The sequence below is a fragment of the Miscanthus floridulus genome, chromosome 7, assembly GCF_019320115.1.
Source record: "Miscanthus floridulus cultivar M001 chromosome 7, ASM1932011v1, whole genome shotgun sequence".
NCBI classification, from domain to species: domain Eukaryota; kingdom Viridiplantae; phylum Streptophyta; class Magnoliopsida; order Poales; family Poaceae; genus Miscanthus; species Miscanthus floridulus.
In genome coordinates, this window is record NC_089586.1 from 112,151,363 (window position 1) to 112,178,793 (window position 27,431).

The 27,431-nt window shown below is 49.9% G+C and overlaps 1 pseudogene; it reads left to right on the top strand.

Moving 5' to 3' along the window:
* The first annotated feature begins 13,608 nt into the window (after positions 1–13,608).
* Positions 13,609–26,911, top strand: LOC136466075 (sphinganine C4-monooxygenase 1-like; annotated as a pseudogene).
* Positions 26,912–27,431: the final 520 nt, after the last annotated feature.

Here is a 27,431-nt window from a genome sequence, read left to right on the forward strand (position 1 = left end):
CTGTGCCATAATCTCCAAGGCACGAGTAGTCTCCTATCAAGCAGCGGCTGACTCCCGACGAGCAGCCAACAACTCCACCATGACCTCCGCGGCGGACAGACGCGGAGGCGCGGCCCAGATGGCCAACGGCCCGCGAAGGGGAAAGCCTGCGCGCACGGTAAAAATTGCACGAACACCCCCGATGAACTCAGCATTTACTACGAGCTCTACGGTACTGTTTCTCTACTCTACCGTTTTACACCAGCACCCTCCCACTTCCTCTTCTTCACCGCGAGGAGGTCCCTGGCCCCCCAGGGCGCGCACCGGCACGACGGCACGGCACCGGGCGACCACGCCGGCCTCACCTGAACCCCTACAGCCTACCTAAGGGGTCGATAGGTACCTAGATAGCACATAGAAGCTACTAGAGGCGACACGACGAGCAGAGATGCAGGCACAACCTCCCTCCCTGGCGGTGGCTCCTGACCTGCAAGAGCGAGCGCGTTCCCGTGAGCAACATCGAAGGCGAGGCCAGCGCATGAGCCAGCGAGCACCAGGGAGCACTCACCGACACCCCTGCGTTGACGGTTAGGTTGGAGGCGGTCTGAGCAAGGCTGGCCACGTGAGCTCGCGGCGGTGCGGTGATGACCAACGGGGGCACTACTGTGGCGGTGGGGCTGGCCTGCTGTGATGCTAGGACTGAGGTGCGCGGGGTGCTTAGGAGGACATGGCGAGTCTGTGGGTGCACTGAATCGCCACGAGGTGCACCGTGGGACTGGCTCACCGCTGGAGGGCGTCGGCACGGCCTTATGGACCCGGTGGCGCGGTAGTCCAAAATTGAAGCATAGTGAGTCGAGAATGGCAGCGCGGTGGGGTAGGCTAGACGACCGGCTGTCTAACGGAGCTGCAAGCAAAGCCAAATTGGAAAGCGGTGCACCCACTACGGCGAATTGGAAGAAAAGGTCACGACGGCAAGGGGACAACGGAGACAGAGGAGGTCCCGTCACGGTATGGCTCACCAGCGACGTCAACGCTCGGTACTGACTTGCCTGGCCATGGGGAACCCCAGGGCGTGCTCTCGACAGCCGTTCGCACGGCCACTGCAGCAAACGACGAAACGCGGCATGGCTCGCCTGCGGGTAGTACCAGCCCACGGACACCGCAACGCGACGTCGAGGATGATGGCGAAGCAGGCCGTAGACCAGCGCGCAAGCAGCCAAGGGAGTCCAGTCGTGGTACCAACGTAGCCGCTGGCGACACGAACGCAGGACCCGGTGGCGACACGGCCACGGTGGCGCAGAGCAAGGCGCGGGCAGAGCACGGCCGGCGGTCCGGGTGCCACGCGTCGGTTGGCGAGGCGAGCAGCAGCGAGGTAGAGCGCGCAGGCGGGCAGCATCAAGGTAGATGATCAAGACGCGCGGGGCGTGCGAGTGAACGGCGTCGTCAGCACAGCCGAGCGCGGCAGTGGCTCAGGCCTGCGCGACACAGTGCGCTGGCAAGCCGACCGTGGTGGTGACCACGCCCAGCGCTCAGCCAGGTGGTGTGCACGATTTTTAAAGCAACTAGAAATTGCGTATGCCATGTCCCAAACGCTAAGCTAATTGCTCGATGCGACAAGGGGTACACCGAGCCATCACCCACAGTTGCGACATTTTGCTACTCCTTAAGACAATTGTTCCACAACTAATGCCAAAGGTGGCTTCATCGACCACTTCAAAAACCGCTGCGGAGGGCGTCGTTTTGAAAGGTTTCGCGTCGAAACTCTAAACCCGACCCCTGGGACGTACGCGCTAGCCCTCCATGTCATCGACCGCAACTTTTTATCATCATTCCCAAAACGTTTATAACATTTTGTGTTAACAAAATTTTGATTCAGGTAATAAACGCGTTATGTGACACGAAACATAACCTTTTTCTTTACGTTTCGTAAAAATGTTTCCAAGCCAAACATGGATTATAAAGCCTATCATACACCAATGCACATAAATCAGATGCTTACGAATTATTTCAGCAAAACGTTACAATGTAACACCAGGGTGTTACAAATCTACCCCCCTAAAACAAAATCTCGACCCGAGATTTTATGTGCCTAGTGTGAGAAAAGGTATGGAGTACATTTTGCGCAAAACTAACTATCCGGCCCAGAGAGGAGATGGGGGTAATGCTTTGTTAAGTAGTTCTCTTGCTCCCAGGTGGCTTCGTCCTCTGAATGGTTTTGCCATTGTACCTTGTAAAACTTTATCACCCTGTTCCTGGTCACTCTCTCCTTCTCATCCAAGATTTTTATAGGATGTTCCACGTAGGACAGATCAGGTTGGAGCGGAAGTCCTTCTATTTCCACAGATTCTTCAGGAACTCATAGGCATTTCTTCAGTTGCGAGACGTGAAATACATTATGAACTGCCGAGAGAATTTCAGGGAGTTGGAGACGATAAGCCACGGGACCACACTGCTGCAACACCTTGTATGGACCCACATACCGAGGGGCTAACTTGCCATGAACACCAAACCGATGTACCCCTCTCATAGGAGATACCTTGAGATACACAAAATCTCCAGCTGCAAATTCTAAAGGCCTTCTTCGCCTATCTGCGTAAGCCTTCTGTCGACTCTGAGCTGACTCTCGCGGTTTCACGGGCGCGTGTGTTGTAGTTGCGCAGGCATGGTGCGCATGGCTGGTGTGGATCCGGCGTGGTCACATAGCATGGCACATGCGCTAGCTCTGGACACACGGACGTAGCCAAGAGAGGATGCTCCTGGCTTGGGATTGATCGACGAGGACGTCGATCTCTTAAGGGGGTGAGGATGTAACATCCCGGTCCAGGGCTTAACAGGATTAATAGGATACTCATACCAATAATAAGTTGCAACTTCTTTTCCGGAAGCACATCTGCAAATAACTCCGAGGTTAAGCGTGCTTGGCCTGAAGCGATGGGTGACCGACCGGGAAGTTCTTCCCGAGTGCGCACGAGTGAGGACAAAGTGCGCAGAAAAGACCTATGTTGGTCTGTGAGGGCAGTCTATATCCTAGAAAAACTGTCAGATGTAAGCGGGCCCGGCCTCGGAGAGGCGGGACGTTACACCCCAAGAGCTGGTATGATCATTTACTACGCCCAAAAAGCGGCGCTATGTACAAAAACAACTCGGTCGCCTACCCCAAGAGCGGTACGATCGTTTACTACGCCCAACAAGCGGCGCTATCTACAAAAACAACTCGGTCGCCTACCTCAAGAGCAGTACGATCGACTACTTCGCCCAAGGAGCGGCACAAGCACTAGAACAACTCGGTCGCCTACCCCAAGAGCGATACGATCGACTACCTCATCCAACAAGAAGGCATCTACAAATATACAACTTGGTCGCCTACCCCAAGAGCGGTACAATCGACTACTTCACCTCAAGAGCGGTACAATCACTCCAACAACTCAGTCGCCTACCCCAAGAGCGGTGCAATCAACTACTCCACACAAAGAATAAGCGCAATCAACTCTACAACTCAGTCAAGCAATTACTACACCCCAAGAGCAGAACAATCAGCAAAAAACAACTTGGCCATTTACTCCAAGAGCAGTATGGTCGACCACTTCGCCCTAGAAGTAGGCACAAGTAACAAGAACAACTCAGGAGCTTGCCCTTAGAACTACCCCGCCCCAAGAATGACGCAGATCTACAGTACAAATTAGTTGATTATCCCAAGAAAAGTATAATCAACTCTGTCAACTCTACTACATCACCAAGAAGAAACAAGCTATGGCAAAGTACAAAAAAGCCACAAGGAAAGACAGGTCAAAGCCTGCTCATATCGTTCAAAGACAAATCAGAAGAAAAGAAAGACAGGATGAAGCCTGCTCACATCTTAAAAATTCAGAGACAAAGTATATTACAAGGACATCAAAAGAAAGTTGACTTTTCACATCTGTTCAAGAAGATGGAGGAGAAGGAGGAAGTACATTCATTTGATCAAGAATTTGGTCTGATAGACCACTAAGCTCTACTTTGGCCTCCTCCCACTGTCTTGAAAAATTAGCCGATACAGAAGCTTCAGTAATACGCTCAAGAGGGGCATTAGGGGCAACAACCCGGACATATGAAACCACATTGTTGATGCATCGGTGAAAGCCACTCTTTACAAAATCATAAAACTGGGAAGAAAGCACCGGTATTATACCTCCAAGGCCCAGATCCCTGTCTTCTAGCCGACAGACTGAAGCAATGATTGGACTGACTACAGCATAAAGAGCCCGGAATTGATCATGGGCAGCCTTCAACCTCCCCTGCAAGTCTTGTACTGACTTCATTGCTTGAACAATATCACGATCAGCACCAGCTCTCATCAAATTCGCCTGAGCAAATAAATCCTGAGCATCTTATAGTTTTGAATCAGCAAGGGTACTTACAGATTCAGCATTATTTTCGGAGGTATGGAGGGTATTGACCATCTCTTCCCTCTCCTTCATCCAGATCTCTTTCTCTTTAACAAGAGCTGAAAGAGAAAGGAAACAACTCAGAAAATAAGAGAAAGAGCCCAAGATTTATTAAAGCAATGAAAGGGGAACTCACCAGCTTTCTCCCTCTTCAAATTAGAGCTCTCAGTTTGAGCCTCTGCTACAGCTTTCAGAGAAGAATCTCAGACAGCATCAGCATCAGCAACCCTAGCATTGAGGGCAACCTCCATAATTTTGCGCTGCTCCTTCTCCTGAGCCAGCTCAGCACGAACCCGAGTTAACTCGGACTCAGCATTCTTCAAGTCGGCAAAAATCAGGGCAGCATATCATACCTCTTGAGGACCAAACAAGAGATCTTGATCTTCAACTAAAGACTACAGCAAGGAAAAATCTTAAGAGAAATAAGAGACAGGGAAGAATGAAAGTAAAGAGGCAAAGAAATTTAGTACATTACCTTGAGCTTGGCGCCATAAGCCTCCCATGAAGAAACCAACTCGGCCAACCGTTCAATACGACCAAACTGAGCCATTTCCTCCCCTGACCGAGATAGCAGAAGAGTACTCGGCCCAGATGTCGATGGCTGACCAGCATCAGCAACAGAAACAAGGAGAGGGTAATTATTAGAACCCTTGCCCACTACCGCATCAACTCGAGCAGCAGCCTCGAGGGAGTACAACAGAGACGACCCAAGTGGCAGACGAGCAGCAGCAATGCCTGAGAGACTATCCACAACCCGGTGCTCCTCCTGAGAGGACACCAGAGCCCCAACATTCTATTCCTCAACATGTGGCTCAAGAGGAGCAACACGAGGAGGAGAAACTACAAAAAGTAGAATTATAAGTCTACAAGGATATAGAATACATAAATTATACAAGAGACAGAAAGGCAAGACAGAACAAGAGCTCACAAACAACAGATTCTTGTAAAGTTTTTTCAGACCCAAGGGCTAGAGAAGACGAAGCATCCTCAGAAGGCCTGCAATTGAAAAAAGAACCCGGGTTAATCAAAGACAGAAGCAAAAAATTATCAAGACAAAGAGAAAAGAAGCCGGAACTTACTTAATAGCCTTCTTGAAGCTACCTGCCACCCCTGAGAAGCCAAGACTTGGGAGTGGCACATCGAACAAATCATCCTCAACCACCTCAAAGGAGGAGATTGGGATGGCCCCCAGGACAGAAGCAGACACAATTGTCATAGAAGGGGCGCAGGGTGCCGGTTCACGACTATATTGAAAAAAGCATTTCAGTTATTTTGGAAATGAGCAAAAAGACAAGCACAAGGAAATTTATAGCAGAAGGCTTACGGCCGAGTGGTCAAGGGAACCTCATCCTCAGTCTCCACCTCGTTCAAGACAACAGACTGACCTTCTATCAAAACAAAAAACAGAGCTCGGATTAGCAAGACAAGTCAAAATAAAGCCAGGAAAACAACTCAGGAAAGGCTAAGCAAAAGCTCACCTACAAGAATATTACCTGTTGAAGAAACTTGATAAGTTGAGCGTCACCTCTTGGGCAACGACTGCTTAGAAACAGCCTCAGTTCGGCGCTTCCTAGATGACAAGATATATTGAGAAATTCTAGGATCAGGGACATACTCAACATAGGAGTGTTGACCTCCAAACAAGCCAGTGATAAACCTGGCAGAAGAAGAACCCGGCCCGGTGGCAGCGACTACCGTAGGACCAGTAATAGCATCATCATCTTCATCTTTTTCTTCGGCTGGTTCTTCAATGGCAGCCTCACCACCACCAGCAACAGCTATCTCGAGCTTAAAAGCTCAGCAAAAACCCTGCAATAAAAGGTCAGACAAAGTCAACAACAGATGCAAATCATAAACAACAAAAAAGAACTCAGGAAGGCATACGCATACCTTAGGAGGAGGGTGAGCAGCATCATACTCGTCCACACGAGCGGGCATCATTGAGACACCACTAAGAATCCACCCCAACCATTCAAGGACGACTTCTTCAGATAGCTCGGCATCCAGAATAAGCCAAGAAGGATCTGAAGAACCAGTGTACTCAAAACCAAAATGCACCCTCTACATAAGAGGCTGCACCAGGCGACGCAAAAAACTAGCAACTATGCAGTTACCAGTTAAGCTCAACTGCTGCAAAACCTTAACTCGGGCGAGTACAGGCTTGAGGGTAGCAGTTTCAATAGCAGAAAGCTTGTCGTTCCAAATAGGTAAAGCACTCGAAGTCACAGAAAGATCAGAAGAAAAAGAAGGAGCCGGTTTTGGAACATAAAACCATTTTTCAGCCCAATCTTTAACAGAATCAGAAAGAGTAAGAGAAGGAAAAGTCACCCCTTGATGGGTTTGAATAAGGCAGCAACCAAAGAGGGGAGGATTCTTAGAATCAGAGAGTCGCATACGAAAGAAGTAGCAAAAAAGAAGAAGACAAGGTGGAATTCCAAGAAAAACTTCACAAAAATGTGTGAAAGCAGATAGAAAAAGAACCCTGTTTGGGGTAAGATGATGAACTTGAATCTGATAAGATCCAAGAAACTCTAACAAGAAGTCAGACGGGGGATAACAGAGCCCCGCCGGCACAAAAGGAACAAAAAGAACAGACTGATCAGGAGAAGGAGACGGAATCAAATGCTCACCAAGGGAAGAGAAATTAGAAAGAAATTTGTCCTGGATAAGCCCGTGGGCAACTAGCAAGTCCAGCTCCGCCTCCTGCATCAAAGGCTTCGAGAACTGCTTCTGCATCCGCCTCATAGCCATGAATTCAGGATTGTCAATTTGCCTAAGAGTTATCTCCTCATCAACAAACTCACCCTTGCCCTTGTTCTTCACCATCAATCGAAAGCAAGGGCCAGATGCAGTAGCAGCAGCAGCAAGAGATTTGTGGCGGCGGACGCAATGCTAGGGTTTTCTCAGCAACGAGGATTGAGGAATTTTTTCACCGCAAAGGCAAGTGGAGCAACAGTAACAGGGCAATCATTTTTATAAAGGGAAAAATACACGGCTCATGGGGCCCAAGTGAAAACGGTCACCAAAAATTACCGTTCCGCAATCAATGACACGCACAACGGAAAAAGAAAGCAACGGCCCGTTCAGATCTCAACGGTTAGATGCCAAAACCGTTCACAAGGAAGCAACGCAGAAAAAGGATACAACAAGTCGACAATAATACAACATTATAGCCAAACCATGCAGATACAGAGAAGAACTCGGATAAGTAGTAAGACAACTCGGCCTCCAGTAGAAACCATCTTATTCAGTATTTCTTTGACTCGAAGAACATTGAGATTACAACAGAGTACAAGATCTGATAAATTCAACAAAGAAAGCAAAGAAGATCATTTTAGAGTGGCAGCAAAGAACCCAGTGGAATTCAAGGTTGCAACCCTCCGCAGGAAGATAGAGCAAGCATGGAAACCACATCACAAGAACTCTTCTAACTGCCAACGTGAAAGTTATCAAGTACACAAAAGCCCGGGGGCTGCTCAACCTCACACAGCAGCATATCTATGAATGAGGAAATAATTGAAGAAAGAACTTCCTACTCAAGGCGGAACCACAACCAATAAAGAAGGAAAGCTACATCTGTATCATGAGATCAGGAAAAACACGCTCCTGAGAGCTACTTTACTCAGATAAGTCAAGAAACAACCTAGATTGATCAGAAAAGAACCCCAACAAGGAGAGACAGAGATCAAGTCAAGATAAAAAAGAACCCATATTGAAGAAAAACAACCCAGACAAGTGGGGAACAGAAATCAAAACAAAAAAGAACCTAGAGTGATAAAAAACAACCCGGATGAGGTACATAAAAGTTCAGAAAGAACCTAGACGAAGTGCAAACAACCTGGAAGAGGTACATCAAGAACCAGAGAAGTCTAGAAACGACCTGGATGAATAAAAACAACTCAGAAGAACATCACGGCTTAGTCAAACACTAAGCTCGGGGGTTCGACATTCGCTTCAACTACGCCCGGGGACTCGGATTTGAAGACGAAGGACCAAGAATACAAGAACTCAAGACTACAACAAACGACAACACATCAAGACCCTTCATCCGATTTCTTTTTGAAAGAAAAGAACCCGGAGAAGGCTCGAGGGCTGCAAGTACCCACCACAGAAAAGTACATTTTTAATTTTTTGACCCTCCAGCTTTTTGTACCAAAAAACAAGAGGCTCGAGGGCTACACTACTCAAAGGAAAAGAACTCGGAGGACATCAAGATAGAAAGACCCTCTAGTTTTTTGTGCCAAACAGCTGAGGCTCGGGGGTTGCACTCACTGAGTGCACTTTTTTCAGCAAAAGTGCACATCAGTCAGAAGAAGAATCAAAGAAGACCATCTCAAGATTTCACTTCAAGAAGAACCCGGATCAAGTCTACAACAACTCGGCCCTTGAAGCTCAATCATGAAATGCTCGAGGGCTTGTCGATGGGGAACCCTACGGGCCCCCCATAGACCGTACTACACGGGACAGAGCAACATGCAAGATCAAAACTCCAATTCGGACTATACAAGGAAAGGCACCCGAAGCATAGCTTAGGACTCTGACCTTGTATCTGAGTAGAACACAAATAACTCCTCTCAGCACCTGGACTATAAAGGGATGGTGAGGATATCCCTTGTAACGGACGCGACTGAACACACCCAATACTAAAAGCAATACGACGCAAATAGGGTAACGCCAAACTAGACATAAGGTTATTACTCGACCAAGTCGAGGGCCTAAACTAGTATAAATCGTGAGTCTCTTTGTGTAACCGCCGAGTTCCACTATTTGCTGAAGCCCGAACAACTGTCCCGGGTACCCCCGTGGCAGGCTATCGGTGGTAAAACATCGACAATTTGTGAATACATTAGTCCTTTTTGTGATGGGATCACTTTGTTGGCAATTAATTTTGTGCGAAAAATGAATAAGTTTTTGACTTTCGCTACGGCAAACAACTTTTTAGCTTCCTCTTTTCTTTTGTATAAGAGGTTTCTGTGCCTTCCGGCTCATCCCATAGTCCAGGTCGCAAAAACTAGGAGTGCGGGTGAATCAATTCTGATCACGCTGGTGAGCAAGGAGGTCATAGCCGCTGGGGCGTGGGTTTCCTGCAGTCCTACCAGTTGTACTCAGAATTGATTCCCGAAATCCTAGCCCTTAGGACTTGTTATGAGAAGAATGGAAAACTTTTTAGAGAATGTTTGCGAAGGTAACACAGGCAATGTTTGTAATGTACTTGTATTACTTATATCAGCCCCCGAGTGAGGTCCGACCCCTCGCAATTTGTAGGGGTCGGATGTCACTAAAGGTCAGGGACTCTGAAGATAAAAACTTAATAAGGGGAAGTATGCGTTTATTCAAGGGTAAAAACAACATAGCTGTTCAATGTTCTAGGCATTGGTGAAGACCTTGTTGTCGATGGTTTTCAACTTACAGGTGCCTGGACGGAGTTCTTCCACGATGATGTACGGCCCCTCCCAGGGTGGGGAGAGCTTGTGGCGATCTTTGTTGCTCTGTACGAGGCGAAGGACAAGGTCCCCAATGTTGAAGGCTCGGTTCTGCACCCGTCGACCGTGGTACCATCGCAACGCCCGTTGGTACTTGGCTGAACGGAGGAGGGCAATGTCGTGAGCTTCGTCTAGTTGGTCCATGGTGTCTTTGTGGGATGTCTCGGCTCCCCGCTCATCGTATGCTCTGATCCTTGGCGCTCCGTAGTCGAGGTCCATCGGGAGGACGGCCTCAGAACCGTAGACCATGAAGAAAGGTGTGTAGCCGGTGGCCCGGCTGGGAGTTGTCCTCAGGCTCTAGAGTACCGCAGGGAGCTCGACGATCCAGCTTGCGCCGAACTTGTTTAACCGGTTGAAGATCCTAGGTTTGAGGCCCTGTAGGAGCATGCCGTTTGCGTGCTCGACCTACCCATTCGTTCGGGGGTGCGCGACGGCAACCCAATTGACTTGAATGTGTTGTTCATAATAGAATCAAATGAATTTCTTTCCGGTGAACTGCGTGCCGTTATCTGTGATGATGGAGTTTGGTACTCCGAAGCGATGGATGATGTCGAGGAAGAATAGCACCGCTTGCTCGGACTTGATCGCGGAGATCGACCAAGCTTCGATCCATTTTGTGAACTTGTCTATAGTGACAAACAAGTGGGTGTAGCCCCCGGGTGCCTTTTTGAGAGGCCCAACCAGATCAAGCCCCCAGACCATGAAGGGCCACGTGATGGGGATCATCTGGAGTGCCTAGGCTGGGAGGTGAGTTTGCCGAGCATAGTACTGGCACCCTTCGCAGGTGCGTACGATTTGCTCGGCGTTAGCTACTGTAATGGGCCAGTAGAAGCCCTATCGGAATGCATTCCCAACTAAGGTTCTAGGCGCGGCATGGTGACCGCAGACCCCACCGTGGACATCGCTCAGCAGAAGCTTCCCTTGTTCGACAGGAATACATAGCTGTAGGATCCTGGTGTGGCTTCTCTTGTAGAGTTCACCTTCTATAATAATGAAGGATTTGGTGCGTCGTGCGAGCCGTCGGGCCTCTGTCTTGTCTGTTGGCAGCGCGTCGTGGAGGAAGTAGTCGAGGTAGAGTGTTCTCCACTCGCCTAGAGGGTCAAGCTCCATCGCTGGATCTTCTTCAAGCTCCATGACACCAGGGCCGGGCGGAGCGGTCGGTTGGTCAGCCCCCAAGGCTAGATCAGATGGGCCATCGTCGGTCCGTTCTGACCCCTCGTAGCGCACCGAGGGTTTATGTTGGTCGTTGGTGAAGACGCCTGTTGGCACCAGCTCTCGACCGGATGCCGCCTTCGCGAGTGCGTCGGCCGCCTCGTTGAGGCGCCTCGGGATGAGATTGAGTTCGAGGCCATCGAACTTGTCCTCCAACCATTGGACTTCTTGGCAGTACACAGCCATCTTGGCGTAGTGGTAGCTTGACTCCTTCATGACTTGGTTAATGATTAGCTGAGAGTTGCCCCAAATGTTGAGGCGTCAGATGCCCAACTCGATGGCGATGCGCAGGCCATTGATGAGTGCTTCGTATTCAGCCACATTATTTGATGAGGGAAAATGGAGCCGAACCATGTACCTCATGCAGACCCCGAGGGGTCATACGAAGACCAGCCCCATGCCGACACTCTTCTTCATCAGCGATCCGTCGAAGTACATCATCCAATACTCTTGATTGATGATGGCCGGTGGTGTCTAGACCTCGGTCCACTCCACGATGAAGTCAGCCAAAACCTAGGACTTGATCGCCGTTCGGGGAGCATACGCGATGCCCTGATCCATCAGCTCGAGTGCCCACTTTGCGGTTCTTTTTGTGGCGTCCTGGCTATGGATGACCTCATTGAGGGGGAATGACGTCACTACTGTCATAGGGTGTGACTCGAAGTAATGGCGTAGCTTCCTCTTGGTGATGAGGACGACGTATAGGAGCTTCTAGATTTGGGAGTAGCGGGTTTTGGAGTCGGACACTACCTCGCTGATGAAGTACACAGGGTGCTGCACCTTGAGGGCGTGCCCCTCTTCTTCCCGCTCTACTACCAGGGCGGCGCTGACCACTTGTGTGGTGGCCGCTATGTATAGCAGGAGGGATTCTCCGTCGCTTGGAGGAACTAGGACCGAGGGTTTTGTCAGAAGTAGTTTGACCATGTCAAGCGCCTCTTGGGCCTCGCTTGTCCACTCGAAGCAGTCGGCTTTCTTCAGGAGTCAATAAAGAGGGAGTCCTCGTTCGCTGAGGTGCGAGATGAATCAGTTGAGGGCGGTGAGGCACCCTACGACCCGCTAAACCCCCTTTATGTTTTGGATCGGGCCCATCCTTGTGATGGCTGAAATTTTCTCCGGGTTGGCTTCGATGCCACGCTCGGAGACGCTGAAGCCGAGAAGCATGCCCCTCGGGACCCCAAAAACACATTTCTCAAGATTGAGTTTGATGCAATTTAACCGGAGTTTCACAAAGGTTTGCTCAAGATCGGCGACAAGGTGGCTAGCCCGTTTGGACTTAACTACGATGTCGTTGATGTAGGCCTCAACGGTTTGCCTAATGAGGTCCCCGAAGTAGTTGAGCATATAGCGCTGGTAAGTGGCCCCAGCGTTTTTCAGATCGAACGGCATTGAGATGTAGCAGAACGGTCCGAAGGGGGTGATAAAGGACGTCGCGAGCTGGTCGGACTCTCTCATCACGATTTGGTAGTAACCAGAGTACGCATCAAGGAGGCAGAGGGTTTTGCACCCTGAGGTAGAGTCGACTATTTGGTCTATGCATGGCAAAGGAAACGGGTCCTTTGGGCATGCCTTGTTGAGGCCCGTATAGTCAACACACATCCTCCATTTCTCGTTCTTCTTTCGTACAAGGACAAGATTGGCTAACCACTCTAGGTGGTGTAATTCCCTGATGAATCCGGTGGCCAATAGTTTCGCTATCTCCTCATCGATGGCCCTGCGCTTTTCCTCATCGAAACGGCGCAGGCGTTGCTTCACCGGCTTGGAGCCTAGATGGATTTCAGGGTATGCTCAGTGACCTCCCTCAGAATGCCCGGCATATCCGAGGATTTCCACACAAAGATGTCTTTGTTGTCGTAGAGAAAGTCGACGAGCGCGCTTTCCTATTCGAAGGAGAGCGTGGTACCAATGCATACCGTTTTACCCTCGGAGCAGCTGGGATCTATGAGGACCTCCTTGGAGCCCTCGGCCGATTCAAACAACCCAGTTGACCTCTTTGCGTCGAGCGCTCCTTCGGTGACCTCCTCCTTGAGGGTGGCAAGCTCCCCGGAGGCGATGATTGTCGTGGCGTGGCCACAGCACTCGACCTCGCACTCGTAGGCATGCTGGAAGGAGGTGTCGATGGTGATGACCCCACAAGGGCCTGGCATCTTTAGCTTGAGGTATGTGTAGTTGGGGATGGCCATGAACTTCACATAACATGGACGTCCCAGGATGGCGTGGAAGATTCCGAGGAACCCTACTACCTCGAAGGTGAGGGTCTCAGTCCTGTAATTGAACTAATCCCCAAAGGCAATGGGCAGATTGATCTATCCGAGTGGCATGGCCTGCTTTCTAGGGACAACGCCATGGAAAGGCGCTCGGATTGGGTGGAGGTGCATTCGGTCGATGCCCATTACGTCGAGCGTCTTTGTGTACATGATGTTGAGGCCACTGCCTCCGTCCATCAGAACTTTGGTGAGGCGCTTTGAGCCGACGATCGGGTCAACGACAAGCGGATGCCTTCTCAGTGCGGGATGGCGTCGGAATGGTCGGTCCGATTGAAGGTTATGGTGGACTCCGACCACCGGAGAAAAAGAGGTATGGTCGGCTGGGCCGTGTAGACTTGGCGGCGTGCGACCATCTGACTACGTTTGGAGTCATAGGCCGTTGATCCTCCGAAGATCATGAGGCAGACATCTAGCATTGGAAAGCCATCGTCCTTCTCCTCGGCGTCGTTCATAGCGGGGGTAGGTTCCTTCCCCTGTTCCCCTTTGTTGGAGCCTCTAGATAGGAACTTCCGCATGAGGCTGCAGTCTTGAGCGGATGTTTTATGGGAAGGCGTGGTTCGAGCACGGCCCCTCGAGCATTTTCTCAAAGTGGTTCGGAGCACCCTTCGTGGGCTTCCAACCACCCTTGCGGTTAGCAGCAGCCACGAGTGGGTCCTCGTGCCGTTGCTTCTTGTTTTTCCTTTTGGCGAAACGATTGGAGGTGCCTTCACCGGCACCCTCGTCCCGCCTTGCCTTGCCCTCGAGATGATCGAAGATTGCTCTGACCGCCTCTTCTCCTAAGGCATGGCTGGTGGTGATGTCTAGGAGCTCCTTGGTGGTCCACGGACCCCTGCGTCCCAGCTTATGAACCAAGGATTTGTAGGTCATTCTGGACAGGAAGGCTCCTATCATGTCGGCGTCGGTGACGTTGGGAAGCTCGTTGCACTGCTGGGAGAAGCGTCAGATGTACCCACGAAGGGTCTCATCGGCCTTCTAACAACAGTTCTTGAGGTCCCATGGGTTCCCAGGGCGTTTATACGTGCCCTAGAAGTTTCCCACGAAGATCGCCTTTAGATCCGCCCAACTCTAGATTGCGTTGGACGGTAGGTGTTCCAACCATGCCCGAGCCGAATCGGCCAAGAACAGTGGAAGGTTGCGGATAATGAAGTCGTCATTATCCGCACCACCGCCTTGACAGGCAAGCCGATAGTTGTAACACCTCTGGTGTTACGAGCTCGCTTAGCACTTTAACTAACGCCTAAAAGAAATTAAGTAACCAAGCTCTCATGTTTTAAAGTTTTAAACTCACATAAAATGATAAAACGAATTATCCATGTTTGTATAGCTTGATGGTTCCCGCGAGTACCTTGGTTTGATGTAGTTCGTGGGTTGGTTTGGTGCTGCGACGTTATCTCGAAAATATCCCAAAGTCCCGTCGTAATGTACTGGAACTCATCCTTGCTACTCGACCCATCTACCTTCGTCGTCGCATTGCCGGCCACGTCGCTGTTGCTGTTGACCACGCGCAGGCACACTTCTTTGGAGTTGTCCGTGCCAACCGACATGCTCTGCCAACCACCTTGGGCCAAGCCAAATCCTCCCCATCCTTCTCTGCTCTGGACCGCAACATCACGTCACTGTCCCGCAACATGTCGTGGTCGTTGGGCCACGGCCGGTACCGCCCGCCTGTTGTTTCTTCCCTCTTCCCCTCGTGCTTACACGTCCTCTATTCCCCGTGCCGGACACAGCCCCAGTTCTTGCTTTCTTTTTCCCTCTACTTCTCCATAGCTCCACCGCACGCCGCACCAGCGCCTCCTCGCTTCCCCTCCTGCGCTGCTACCGTGCACCATGCCAGACCTCCGTCTCCTCGACACCCGCGCTCCCTCCTCTGGGTTGCACCGTCCACCCATGCCACCGGCGTCTCTCTGTTTTTCCCCATGCGCGTAGGCGCAACTGGGCCCACCATGCCTGCGCATCCCACCACCGCGCTGCCCTCCCCGCGCAGCCACGCCTTACTCCCGTGCCACAGCCAAGCTGTGTCCACTTGGCACCCCAGCGCCGCACCCTGCTGAGCCTCTACGCCTCGCTAGCGTTCGCGCCCCTCCCCCACATGACCGCGCACAAGCGTCATTGCTCCATGGTGACCGCGCCGTCTCCACCTCGCTGCCCATGCTGCTGAGCACCGGTGCCCCCCTCTTCTTCCTCGCGTGCGCACATGAATCCCGCGCTGTGACCCGCGTCTCTCTCCCGCGCACGTGCTCGCCCGAGCTGCGAAGCGCCTCCCCGCCATCCATTGCTGGTCCTCGTGAGAGCATGCGTGAAGTCCTCCACAGCGCGTCGAGCCGCCGTCGCCCGACCGCAGCACACGCTCACACCACGCCGCGCACGCGGGCTGCCTGCACCGGCCTGACCGCGAGCCTCCCACCGACAGCAGCGCCGTCCCGCGCCGTTCTCCCGTGCTCTCGGCCGCAGCACCCCACCGCGCCCCTCCTTTTCCTCCTCTATCGCGGTTGTGCATGATCGTCGTGCCCGCCTGCCTATGCGTGGCCGTTAGGACCGTGCCACCTCCCCGGACTCGCCAGCACCGCACCTCGCTGTGGCCACGCCGCCGTACAGCAACCCCTCCCAGGCGCGCGTGCCCCTCAGTCCGCTGCTACCGTGCCCGAGCCGTGCGCGCCCGAGCTCCTCGCGCCCCACGCTGGGCCTGCGGTGCAGCAGCGCTGCTCCGTCCTGGCCTACGCTGGTTTGCCACCCGAGCACGCACCGTGGCCACGGACCTCCCGTCGCCAGAGCCGCACATAGCCCCACCGGCGAATCCGCTGTCGTCGGTCATCGTGCCCCTCCCCTGCTGTGCTCTGCTTTAGAAGACAAGGTAAAGGGTAAGAATCCAAGGAAAAGAATTATACAGGGTGGTCAATGCGAAGTACGTGACTCAATGGAATAGTGCCTAGGGATCTCGCGTCAAATAGAGGTTAATGTGGGGGCATTTTTGAAAAGTAGGCCGCCACCACTTCACGTTGGGCCATGGTTGCTAGCCTAGGCCGGCCTCATGCCGCCTGCGCTGGGCCGGCCTGCTGGGGCGCTCGCGCCGTCCGCCCTGGGCCGGCCTTGCGCTGCCTGCACTCGGGCCGCTGGTCGCGCGCCCTGCTGGGCCACTGCCCTGCTCTCCTCTGCTGGGCTGATGGCCACGTGCCGCCTGGGCCGACTGATCCCGCCGCTGTTGGGCCGGTTTAGGGCCGTCGGCCCCTTTTTCGTTTTGAGGTAATATCTAAATTAGCGTATAAAGTAAACTTGTAAAATTAGTAGAAAATCATAGAAAAATCATAAAAATGCCAAACCAGTTTTGTTAGTCTCCTAAAATCCTAATCTATCTACTAGGAGACTTTGTTCACATAGTTTGAGAATATTCTTAGAAGCTATATAATTAAATTAAGGTACTTAATATTGTAAAATATAAACTTGTAGGGGTTTCCGTGGTAAATTGGTACTAGCGTCGGATCTGAAATTTCTACAGTAGATCCCTAGTAATATTAGGTACTCACTATAATTTTTGTAGCTCTGGAATAATCAATTTGCTAAATAGATAATGATGTCCTATTGCGAATAAAGATTAAATTGATAGAATAGAATAAAGAAACGATTTGGGTTTGATAACGCCTTATGTGACAATAGGGATACGTAGACCAGCGTTCGAGCTATCTCGTTAGCTTATGAGGCGTGATCAGGTTTCTAAGCATATTCGGCTGTCGTTGATTATTTACATCTGTGCATTTGCATTAATGCATATCACATAGGTACGATGACGGATCAACGGATCGATCGAAGGATGATTGGGAATCCGAAGATGGTGTAATGATATTCTCTCTAGGAGATGGTGTAATGGGCTTGTTATCCAGCTGATGGTGGATGATCTGAAGATGCAGATACTAACTTTAAATATGTCTTACCCAGGCAAGTCCCGGTGCATAACCCCTACTTTTCTGCAGTTTAAATTATATTTGTGCATTATGTTTTAAGGAGTTGAATGAAACCCACTTGCATATATATCTTTATCATATGAGTCTTACTAGTATGACAGGATCATGTAGAATGCTATGCCACAGGACTCCGGTAGAAGTCGAGTGATTGCCTATCACTCGCGAGAGATAGGAGATATATTATTGGATTATCATCGCTTGGAAAAATATAAATGGTGGAAAGGAAAATGGTGACCGGGTAGGGATATGGTTTGGGTTTTGGTGGGTGTAAGAAGTTGTGTCGCCGTGGACACAAGGCATAGCTTGGTTACACTGCTTTCCCTGTCTGGTCAGTTAAGGACCGATCATTGCAAAAGATTCTAGGCAAGTCATAGACTTATTATCCCGAGCACATACTGGTGTATGGGCACTTGGAAGACTTGTTGCTCTCTTGTCGCGGATCCGGCTCTTTCTGGACCGACTGTCAGGGTTTTCTTTTGGTGGAGGAGGTCCTTGCACCGCACTGGGTCCAGGACTCAGGGGCGGGGGCTTGGAGTCCCAGTTTGGACGGGGACCTGGACACCCGGGACAAGAGAGTGATGGGTTGGTCCTACTTGTGCCTAGGGTACAAGCAGGGGCGTGTGTTTTCAGGGTACCCAGCTGGGAGCATTGATTCACGAATCGCCGAGCGATCCGGTACGGCTTGTCTACGGTTTAGCATCGTAGTAAGAACTAAAAGATGAAAGGTGGAAGATGGAAAAGGGAAATCTGATTGCTTACCACCTACTTGAAAGTAACATAGGTGCTTACATAGAATGATTAGTTAATGAACCAATGCGGCTTTTAAAAAAATCGAATATAAGGACGCACGCTTAGTAATGCTTCCTGCAAATGCAATGAACCCACAAGCCAGATAGCCTTGCATATCCTTGGAGTCTTTTCTTTCTTCCTGTTGGGTAAGTCTTGCTGAGTACAATTGAGTACTCAGGGTTTTATTCCCCCTATTATAGGTGACAGGTGGATGCTAGAGCTGACCTTTGTGTGTGGATACCTCCTGGTGGGCTCAGCGAGGATTCCTTTACGCTGCGATCGTAGTTGTTATTTATAACTCTCACCAAATGTTTTTATAAATGAAAGTTTATAATCTATTGCCATAGTTGTTATATATCAATACCTCAACATGTCATGAATAGATATTTATTTCCGCTGTAATTCTGATCACATGTTTATATTCTGTTGTACAGTAAATTATTCATAACTCTGATAATATAATTACATTCTGCTGTTATAATAAATGTTATACCCTGATGTACATGTAAAGTGATGTAAGAAATGGTAAAGAATGATGTAAGCTTTATTCTCTCATTTGTGATCCTGATGGCAAAAATGTGTATTTTTGGGTTCTCCCCTGGGGTCTGTTCGACGGAACCAAGTAATTTAGTGTTCTCTCTTGAGTGCTTAGTGTCTAATGGAAGACAAGCACTCCTGTGAGGCATTAGATTAGGCGGTTCTGCCACAATAGTCTTCAAGCCAAAGCCCAGGGTTTGTCTCCTCGGAGTATTTGAGGATATTAGTAGGTGGTTGATACCTTGGCAGGAATGCAGCGTTGAGGATGTGCCGGCTGAAGGCCTGAGGCCTTGGGAGGCCAGGGCTCGGGCTCTGGTCCTCGCCGCTGTCGTAGCATCCGCCGCATCGAGGATGATAGCCACGGCAGGCTCCTCACCCTTGGGTCGCTGTAAGCACGTCTGCGGGCATCGAGGGTGCTGCGTGTGTCACAGTTGTTAATGGAGATGGGGATCCTGATCTTCTGTTAGGTGATGGTAACTATCGTTGTGGCGGAGAATGACGCACCGATAGAAAGAACGCAACTAAATTGCAGATGAATGATTAAACTCACGAAGTTGGGGTCTCACAAACCGATGAACGACAAAACTGTTCTTGACAGATTAATCTAAGCAAAACCCAAACCCTAATGATGGCGGTGGTGTATGATTATAAAGGTCTTAGGGTCGTCGCCTACCCTGGACGCGCCCCCTAATGGGCCCAAACACAATACACGGTCCAACGGACCAAAAGAAGGTGTCGCAGCACCCTGACAGATTCTGGACGCTGACTTGTTTTGACGATTTCTATTGATTCTGAAGAGCTTTTGATGTGAAACCACTTGGATGGGCTTCCTTATCAAATTATCTTTCCATCCATATGTGGATCATCGAAAACGGAGTCCGGATGCGTCCTGGGTGACCAGTTTAAGGCAGACTCGAACTTGAGTTGCTTTGGGCCTCCACCTCGGGGACTCGAACAGAATTAGCCTCGGCCCTCCTTCTTGACTTGGACACCCTTTCTGGCCTCCTTCCCCTCTATCCCATGCACCAAACATGATCAAATGCATGGGTGTCATGTCCTCATCATCCTCCCCTTCTTGATGAAAAGCCGTCCTCGGCGTTGATTGTGCTTGAAACTGATCCTGCATAACATAAAGGAGAACGGGGTTGCGAGGACAAAGAAAACTAAAATAATTGTGAGAAGGAACGTGACCATGTTTCCAAGTTTCTAGCATGTCATCTCGCATAAAAATTTTAGCAAGCATGTAGACTCCATGATCCGAATGCACACAATGTATGTCAACACTATCCTGCAAAAGATTAGAACTAACCAAATACAATGCAAGAATGGATGGTCGAGCAGACATAGGTAGCAACCAACAATGCTCCCCTTCTTGGAAGTGAACTTGTTTCTTTAAGGAACATGAGAAAATGTTTGTATTATTATGGCTGCCCTCTAAACGATCATAATCTTGTACAACAAAAGGAGAATTCATATTATTACGAATGTATACTCGATGTATCATATATTGTCCCTTGTTGTTATATCTGCCAATAACATGATATGTGTGTTTAGAAAACCAAGGCAAATCAACATATTTAAAAAGGCTCTCTTCCAAACAATGTAGGTTACATAAAATATCAAATTCAATGTAACCCAAAGTATGTAAAGAAGACAACAGTTTGAACTCATCAATTTTAGTAGCAATATGAATAACATGTTTATTTTCAGCATAAGTCACTGGTTCCAAAACATGTAAAACTAAAGCATCTTCAACCAATTCATCTTTGTCACAAGGAACATCAAGCAAATTATAATGGGACAAAGATAAATCAAAAGAGGGTTCCACTAACAATTGCTCTATGACAGCATGGTTTGTGGAAAAATTTAGTACATTAAGACAATTTTCACCTTCCGTGAGTGTAGGACCATGGGCATTACCTGTGTTCTCAGCAGGAGTAATAGGTGCATGGTGAAGTCATGGTTCTGAATTTGCATATGAGGTTGTGAGCTCCGCATTTTCTTCCACGTCATCCTCTCGCTTATGTACATTATCCTGCAGAATATTAGTCATAGCAAGAGGAATAACAACATACTCTTCCTCTAAATGGTGCACCTCATCATATGAAGTCAAAACAGGAGGTGGATTAACAAAGGTTTCTCGCATAAGAAGTTTCATATCATTCTAAGTTTGAGGTTTATCAGAAGGATCTAAAGACTCCCACCAAGATAAAGCAGAATGTCGCAAAACACTAGCTGTATTTTTTACCTTCCTCCTTGGACACATAAAGCGAGTAGCAAATATGTTATCGATGGCAATTTCCCACTCCATGTACTCATCAGCACCTATACCATCGTAAGTCGGTGGATACGAACAGCCTGTCATTGTAAACACAAAAACAAGGAACAAACAGTGAAAGTTATCCCTACCAAATGACTACGTGGTTGCAGTGGTGTCACTTTTCACAGCAAGTGGAAGCGTCTTACCAAGCTCTTACAAAGTTCTTACCAACACAAGCAGTGGGCAGTACAACCGGCGGCTGGTTCGTGATACCTGTGAGGCAGTGGTACCGATATTGCAAAGCCCTTTGTCTGTACTGATCTGAAGAATTTATAGAGCTTGGAAGACAAACAAAGAGTAATATGTATATCTAGCATACAAGTCAGTAACAGAAAGTAATGCTGAATTATAGTCCAAAGTACTTGTTCTCGTTGCTGGTCTAAAGTGTTGCAAGTACCAGGTGTGTGACAAAAAATATGGTGGATAGCAAGGTGATAGGTGTGAGAAAAACAAGTATGGTGGATAGAGACAGCAACACAAACAAGGAACCAGACAACACACACTAACACAGCTCACTTTGGTCTTCTCTATGTGCTCCTCTAAATATTGTTCCTCTTTTACCCCTCTCTTTTTTTCTATTTTTTTTGCTGTCGTTGTTTTTTTGGGAAATTTTGATTTTTTTTTATTTTTTTTGATATTTTTCCTTTACTTAGGAGCACAAAAGAAGTAACCACAGAAAATATGAGCTCAAACAAGTGAAAGACGTGGCCTGTGGAATTTTCAGAAAACTGGATCAAAATCGATAAAAACCTTGTGACCACGAAAAGATGATCTTGTGACCACTTTTTGACCAATTTAAAAATCTTCGAGCCTAATAAAGCAGGGGATGGACGGATCCGAATTTTTTTCTGATCGATTTGCATATATGGAACGTCGAAAACGGAGTTCGTATACGAAAACTAGACCAGTTTTAAGAATTGGCTCTGAATTATAGGACAAAACGGGAACAATGTGTGCAAAATTGGTCACAGCAACCAAGATTTGATGGAAAGGATGGGGGAAAACACACGAACTGGACTCTAACACGGCCTAACCAGCAACAAGACCTCGACCAGGACACAAACTCAACACGACGGACTCTAAAACTGAAATATGCAAAGGCTATGGCGCGGAAGGTTCTAGGACAGGAAAAACGAGTATGGGACTAGACTATGGGACGAATGCGAAACACTCAAAACTAGGGAATAAAAATGAACCTGACGGTATACCTTAGCTCTGATTACCACTTAGTGGAGACGGGGATCCCGATCTTCCGTCAGGTGATGGTAACTATCGTTGTGGCGGAGAATGACGCACCGATCCGGCTTCAGATCGAAAGATCGAACCCTGCAATCTTAGCACCACAGCTCCTCTAGTTATCAACCGAGTCACGGACCAGGTTGACCTCGCCAAGAAGGCTAATCTCTGCCTGCGCAATGAAGAACACAAGCAAGAACAAGAAAGAACGCAACTAAATTGCAGATGAATGATTAAACTCACGAAGTTGGGGTCTCATAAACCGATGAACGGCAAAACTGTTCTTGACAGATTAATCTAAGCAAAACCCAAACCCTAATGACAGCAGCAGCATATGATTATAAAGGTCTTAGGGTTGTCGCCTACCCTGGACGCGCCCCCTAATGGGCTCAAACACGATACACGGTCCAACGGACCAAAAGAAGGTGTCGCAGCACCCTGACAGATTTTGGATGCTGACTTGTTTCGATGATTCCTATTGATTCCGAAGAGCTTTTGATGTGAAATCACTTGGATGGGCTTCCTTATCAAATTATCTTTCTATCCATATGTGGATCATTGAAAACGGAGTCCGGATGTGTCCTGGGTGACCAGTTTAAGGCAGACTGGTCCTGGATTCCGAGGCAGACTCGAACTTGAGTTGCTTTGGGCCTCCACCTCGGGGACTCGAACCGAATTAGCCTCGGGCCTCCTTCTTGACTTGGACACCCTTGATGGCCTCCTTCCCCTCTATCCCATGCGCCAAACATGATCATATGCATGGGTGTCATGTCCTCATCAGTTGTGGCCGAGACGTTGATGCACCAAGATTGCAGGGTGCTGCCCGTCGCCTTGCGACGCTTGGTGGACGAATGTGTCCCTAGCGGGGTGTACCGAGGGCGTGCGCCAGCTGGTGTTGGGCTTGCGTCGCCGAGACAACGAGCTCTCCGCCTGCTGTGCCGCCGCACGCTCAAGTAGCGTGCGGATTTCACGGTGGGCCCGGCGATCCTCGGGCGTTGCAGCCTCTAGAAGGCCACGGAGCGAGGTCGTTGCGGCGGCGATGTTCTGGCTTGCTCGAGCGAAGTGGGGAAGGGTTTCATCGTTGACAATGATCCTTCGGTTTACGTCGCGGGCCACGGCGCGTGCGTGCCCTCCATCTCCACGGCGCCTGATCTCCTCGTCGATCTTCTCGTACTCCCGTACAAGCTGTTGTCCGGCTTCGTCTATTTCCCGCTTTTGGGCTCTTAGCTGCTCCACCCCAACGTGAGGTGGGGCGACTGTCCCCCTCTTGGTTGCGCCACCGCGGTTGCCTCCCGGGGTAGTCTCCTCCGCGGAAATGCTTTCAACGTGTCCCTCGGAGGTTTTCGCCATGAAGCATTCCCGGGAGGGATGATGGCTCCCCCTGCCGAAGTTAGAGCCAGAGTCCGACCCTAGCCCCTCCGCGAAGAGGTTGTGGAGGGATTCCGTAACGCTTTTGATCATCCCTACGAACTCGTTGTTCGAGGGGGATAGGATCATGCGTTGTGCCACAAGGTGGCTAACGGTCGCCGTGGCGTTGCGGAGACTGAACGGAAACGTGGTCGGTGCGCTCCGTGCGGAGTGTTCTAGAGAGAGGGTGAGGCAGCGCGGGTCCTCCCTGGATGGCTGTGGTCCAAGGGAGAAGCCGGGCTGGTACTCAGGCCTCCTGTCATTGAAGTTGACGGAGGGGAGAGACTAGACGGTGGCGTGGGGAAGCGCCAACTCTCCTCCCAGTGTGACAATGAAGTCCAGGTCACCGAGACACACGTGTGCGCCCGGAACCCAGCTGATTGCGTGGTTAGCCATCCGCGGCCTGATTTGGAACGCGCAAAGTCCCCTACCTGGCGCGCTAACTGTCGGTGTTTCGAACAAACACTGGCTAGTAAATTTATGATTGTTGCGTGTTAGGCCCGGATGGTGCACTAAAGGACACGAGGTTTATACTGGTTTTGGCTTTACGTCCCTACGTCCAGTCTGTTGCTGCTGCTCGTGTTATTAGTACCGAAAATGGTTCGTAGTAGGGGGTACAAACGGTCAAGAGAGGGACGAGTCCCAAGTCTCTGATGGAATGATTGAAAAGGTCACCGAGAGCTTGGTCGTTGCTCAGCCGTGTGTGAAGTATCGTGTGTGTGTTGAGCTTCTCCGTCCAGCGTCGGTCCCTTTGGTGGGGGGCCCTACCCTCCCTTTTATAGACCAAGGGGGGAGCAGGGGTTACAGATTGGAGAAAGAGGAAAATATCAAAGGTATTGAAGGTCCTTCGATGGAGCCGGTCTTCCTTTTTCCCTGTGTCTGCCCTGCTTAACACGGCAGACCTTGTCAGAGGTGGCGTGTTCGCTGGTCTTTGTAGGCCATGCCCTGGCCTTTTTTAGCAAGTGGGTGCGTCACATCCCACGCCGGCGGATGGTGCGGCGTGCCGGAGAGCCGAGCTGTGACCCCTCGGGGAGTAACAGGGGAAGTGACAATACACCCGTCACTGTAGATGAGGTGATTCTTATCTTGGACCGCAGTGGCTGTCGTATGCCTGTGTTAGTATCCGCGCTCGAGGACTGAAGGCGGCGCCTACTACACTGTGGGACAAAAGTCGGCGCCTACAACACTATTCAAGCACTGTTACGTCGGAAAGGGCCTAAAGCGCCCGTCCTATCGTAAACTGATGGTACCTTCCTGCAGGCGTGCAGGGCATGATCCCTGGTACTGCGTTTGACTCGAATGTCCTGTCATACCCTATGCTTATCATTAGGAAGGAGCAGGGTGCGATCGTCGGGCGAGGCGGAGCCCGTCCTAGGACGTCGGGCGAGGTGGAGCCAGCCTTCGGGGGTCGGGCGCGGCGGAGCCCGCCCTCGGACGTCGGCGAGGCGGAGGCCATCCCTCGGGGGTCGGGCGAGGCGGAGCCCGTCCTCGGGGGTCGGGCGAGGCGGAGCCCTCCCTCGGACGTCGGGCGAGGCGGAACCGACCTTCCGTCGCCTAGGCAAGAAGAGTAGCAGTGCTCCTGTCTGACTGGAAGCGTCGACGTTCGATGGTTATTAGTCCTACCTCATTGGGTACCCTGGTATTAGGTCCCCGACACTCGAATAGCGCCATCAAATCCCCTTTTATGATATTCCAGAAAGCCTGATAAAATTCTAGAGGGAATCCATCAGGCACTGTGGCCGAATTATGTTTCATTTGAAAAATGGCATCCTTTACCTTGGCTTCTGAGAAGCTCTGTGTGAGGGTTTCATTTTCGACTTCTGTGACTTGGGGGATGTCATCTATGCGAGTCTTGTCCATTGTTACAAAAGAGGGTTCAGGATAACTGAACAAATTCTTATAGTATTTGGTGATAAACATTTTTAGACAAGCATCACAAATGATGATACCCTCCTCTTGTTCCAATTGGAAAATACGGGTTTTCCTATGCTTCCCATTAGCCACTAATTGGAAATATTTAGTATTTGCATCTTCTTCCAATAGATTTTTCACCTTTGTCCTTTGGTACCATTTTATTTCTTCCTCTCTTAGAAGTTGGGCTAGTCTTTCATTTAAAGTATGCTTTAGATTTAACTTGTCATCATTGAGCTGTGATAACTTAGCTTTCTTATCCAGCTCATCTAGTTTATCAAGCAGTTGTTTTTTTCTCTTTCTTGTCAGCACCACTGACATTTTTGGCTCAACCCCTTAAGTATTAGCGAAGGCCTGGTAGCCAAACCTCTTTAACCATATAAAAAAAACTTGCCTAAGTAGCCAACCCAACTCAAATAGAGCTCCTGTTTATTTTATTTATTTGACATCATTATTGGTTTACCAAATGATCTTTAAAGAGCTTTTTTGGATATGCTTAAAAACAATAAACCGTTTTACGAAAATTAGGAGCCTTGGTGTAATTTTAACATCAGCTTTATGTGATCCAAGGACATTGTAAATCAGCACTTAACATACATCAGTTGACGGAGGTGCCTCGCGTCCTCCTCCGAGTTTGTGGTGCCTGTGCTTGCACCTATCGGGGTGTACTGGATCGCAGCCGGTCTCTACTCTGTGCTTGGCGCCGAAAAGTACCGTCTGCACTCGAGGGAGGAAGAGGAGATGAAGAATCTCGTGCCGAAGCGCGTTGTTCTCCTCCAGCACCTGACGCAGGCAGCCATCGCCTTCGCATTCTTCACTGTAAGCACACCATCATCGATGCTACACGTACTGTCGTTCCCTATCTACTGTCCGAAATTGACGCAGGTAACGAGAGATGATGGTCCCGCCAGTACCGGCGCGGCTCCGGCGATCATCGTGCACTCGTGGCAGTTCATCGTGGCAATGACGGTGTTCGACACCTGGCAGTATTTCTGGCACCGTCTGATGCACAGCGACCGCTTCCTCTACCGCCACGTGCCGTACGCGGCGCAGTACAACCACCCTGCCGAGAGCCTCATCCTGGACACGGCCGGCGGCGCTCTGGCGCTGGCCGTGTCGGGCATGTCGCCGTGGACGTCGGCATGCTTCTTCTCCTTCGCGACGCTGAAGGCAATCGACGACCACTCCGGGATGCTGCTCCCTGGTAACCCCCTTCACTCCTCTTCACCAACGGCACAGCGTACCACGACTTCGCGGGGCCGGCTGCAACTACGCGCAGCCGTTCTTCGTCTCCTGGGACCGGCTCATGGGCACCTACGTGCCGGTCGCGATCGTCAGAGCCTCGCACGGCGGCCTGGAGGTGGTGCCGGCGAAACGGAGGACCCCCACGTGAGACCACGAGCGCGCCGGCTTAAGGCGGAGACTGGTGAGTGCCCGTATATTTCTTGGATTTGCTCGGCTTTTCGTTTCGCCGGCCCAACTGTTTTTTATTAGCAATGCATCCCTTGTTGAGATGATTCAATCGTTGCTTCGTCCTGTTTCTAGGTGTGCATAGGGTGTTTGCTTTTTTATTCTTTCTTTCGACGTTTTTTTTTTTTGCCTTTTTGATTGACACAAGTATCAGGGGTTCTGATCGACTGCGCCCCAAATATATAGGCTACGGTGTAGCAAAAACTGTTTCCCGAGAGCTCGGATTTGGATGAATCCATGACAAATATATAGCATATAAATGCTAATGTGTAGCTCATCCAAGGTTCGATGGTTTGGGGGGCCAAGATCTCTCTTTCTTTCTCTCTCTCTCTCTTTTTGAACCAAGAGGGGTGGGGAGCCACAATTATTGGTTATATCACTCTGCAGCCCAAAAATAAAAGGTTTAGGGGCAATGCTCCATTCACTTGGCTGAAATTGACTGA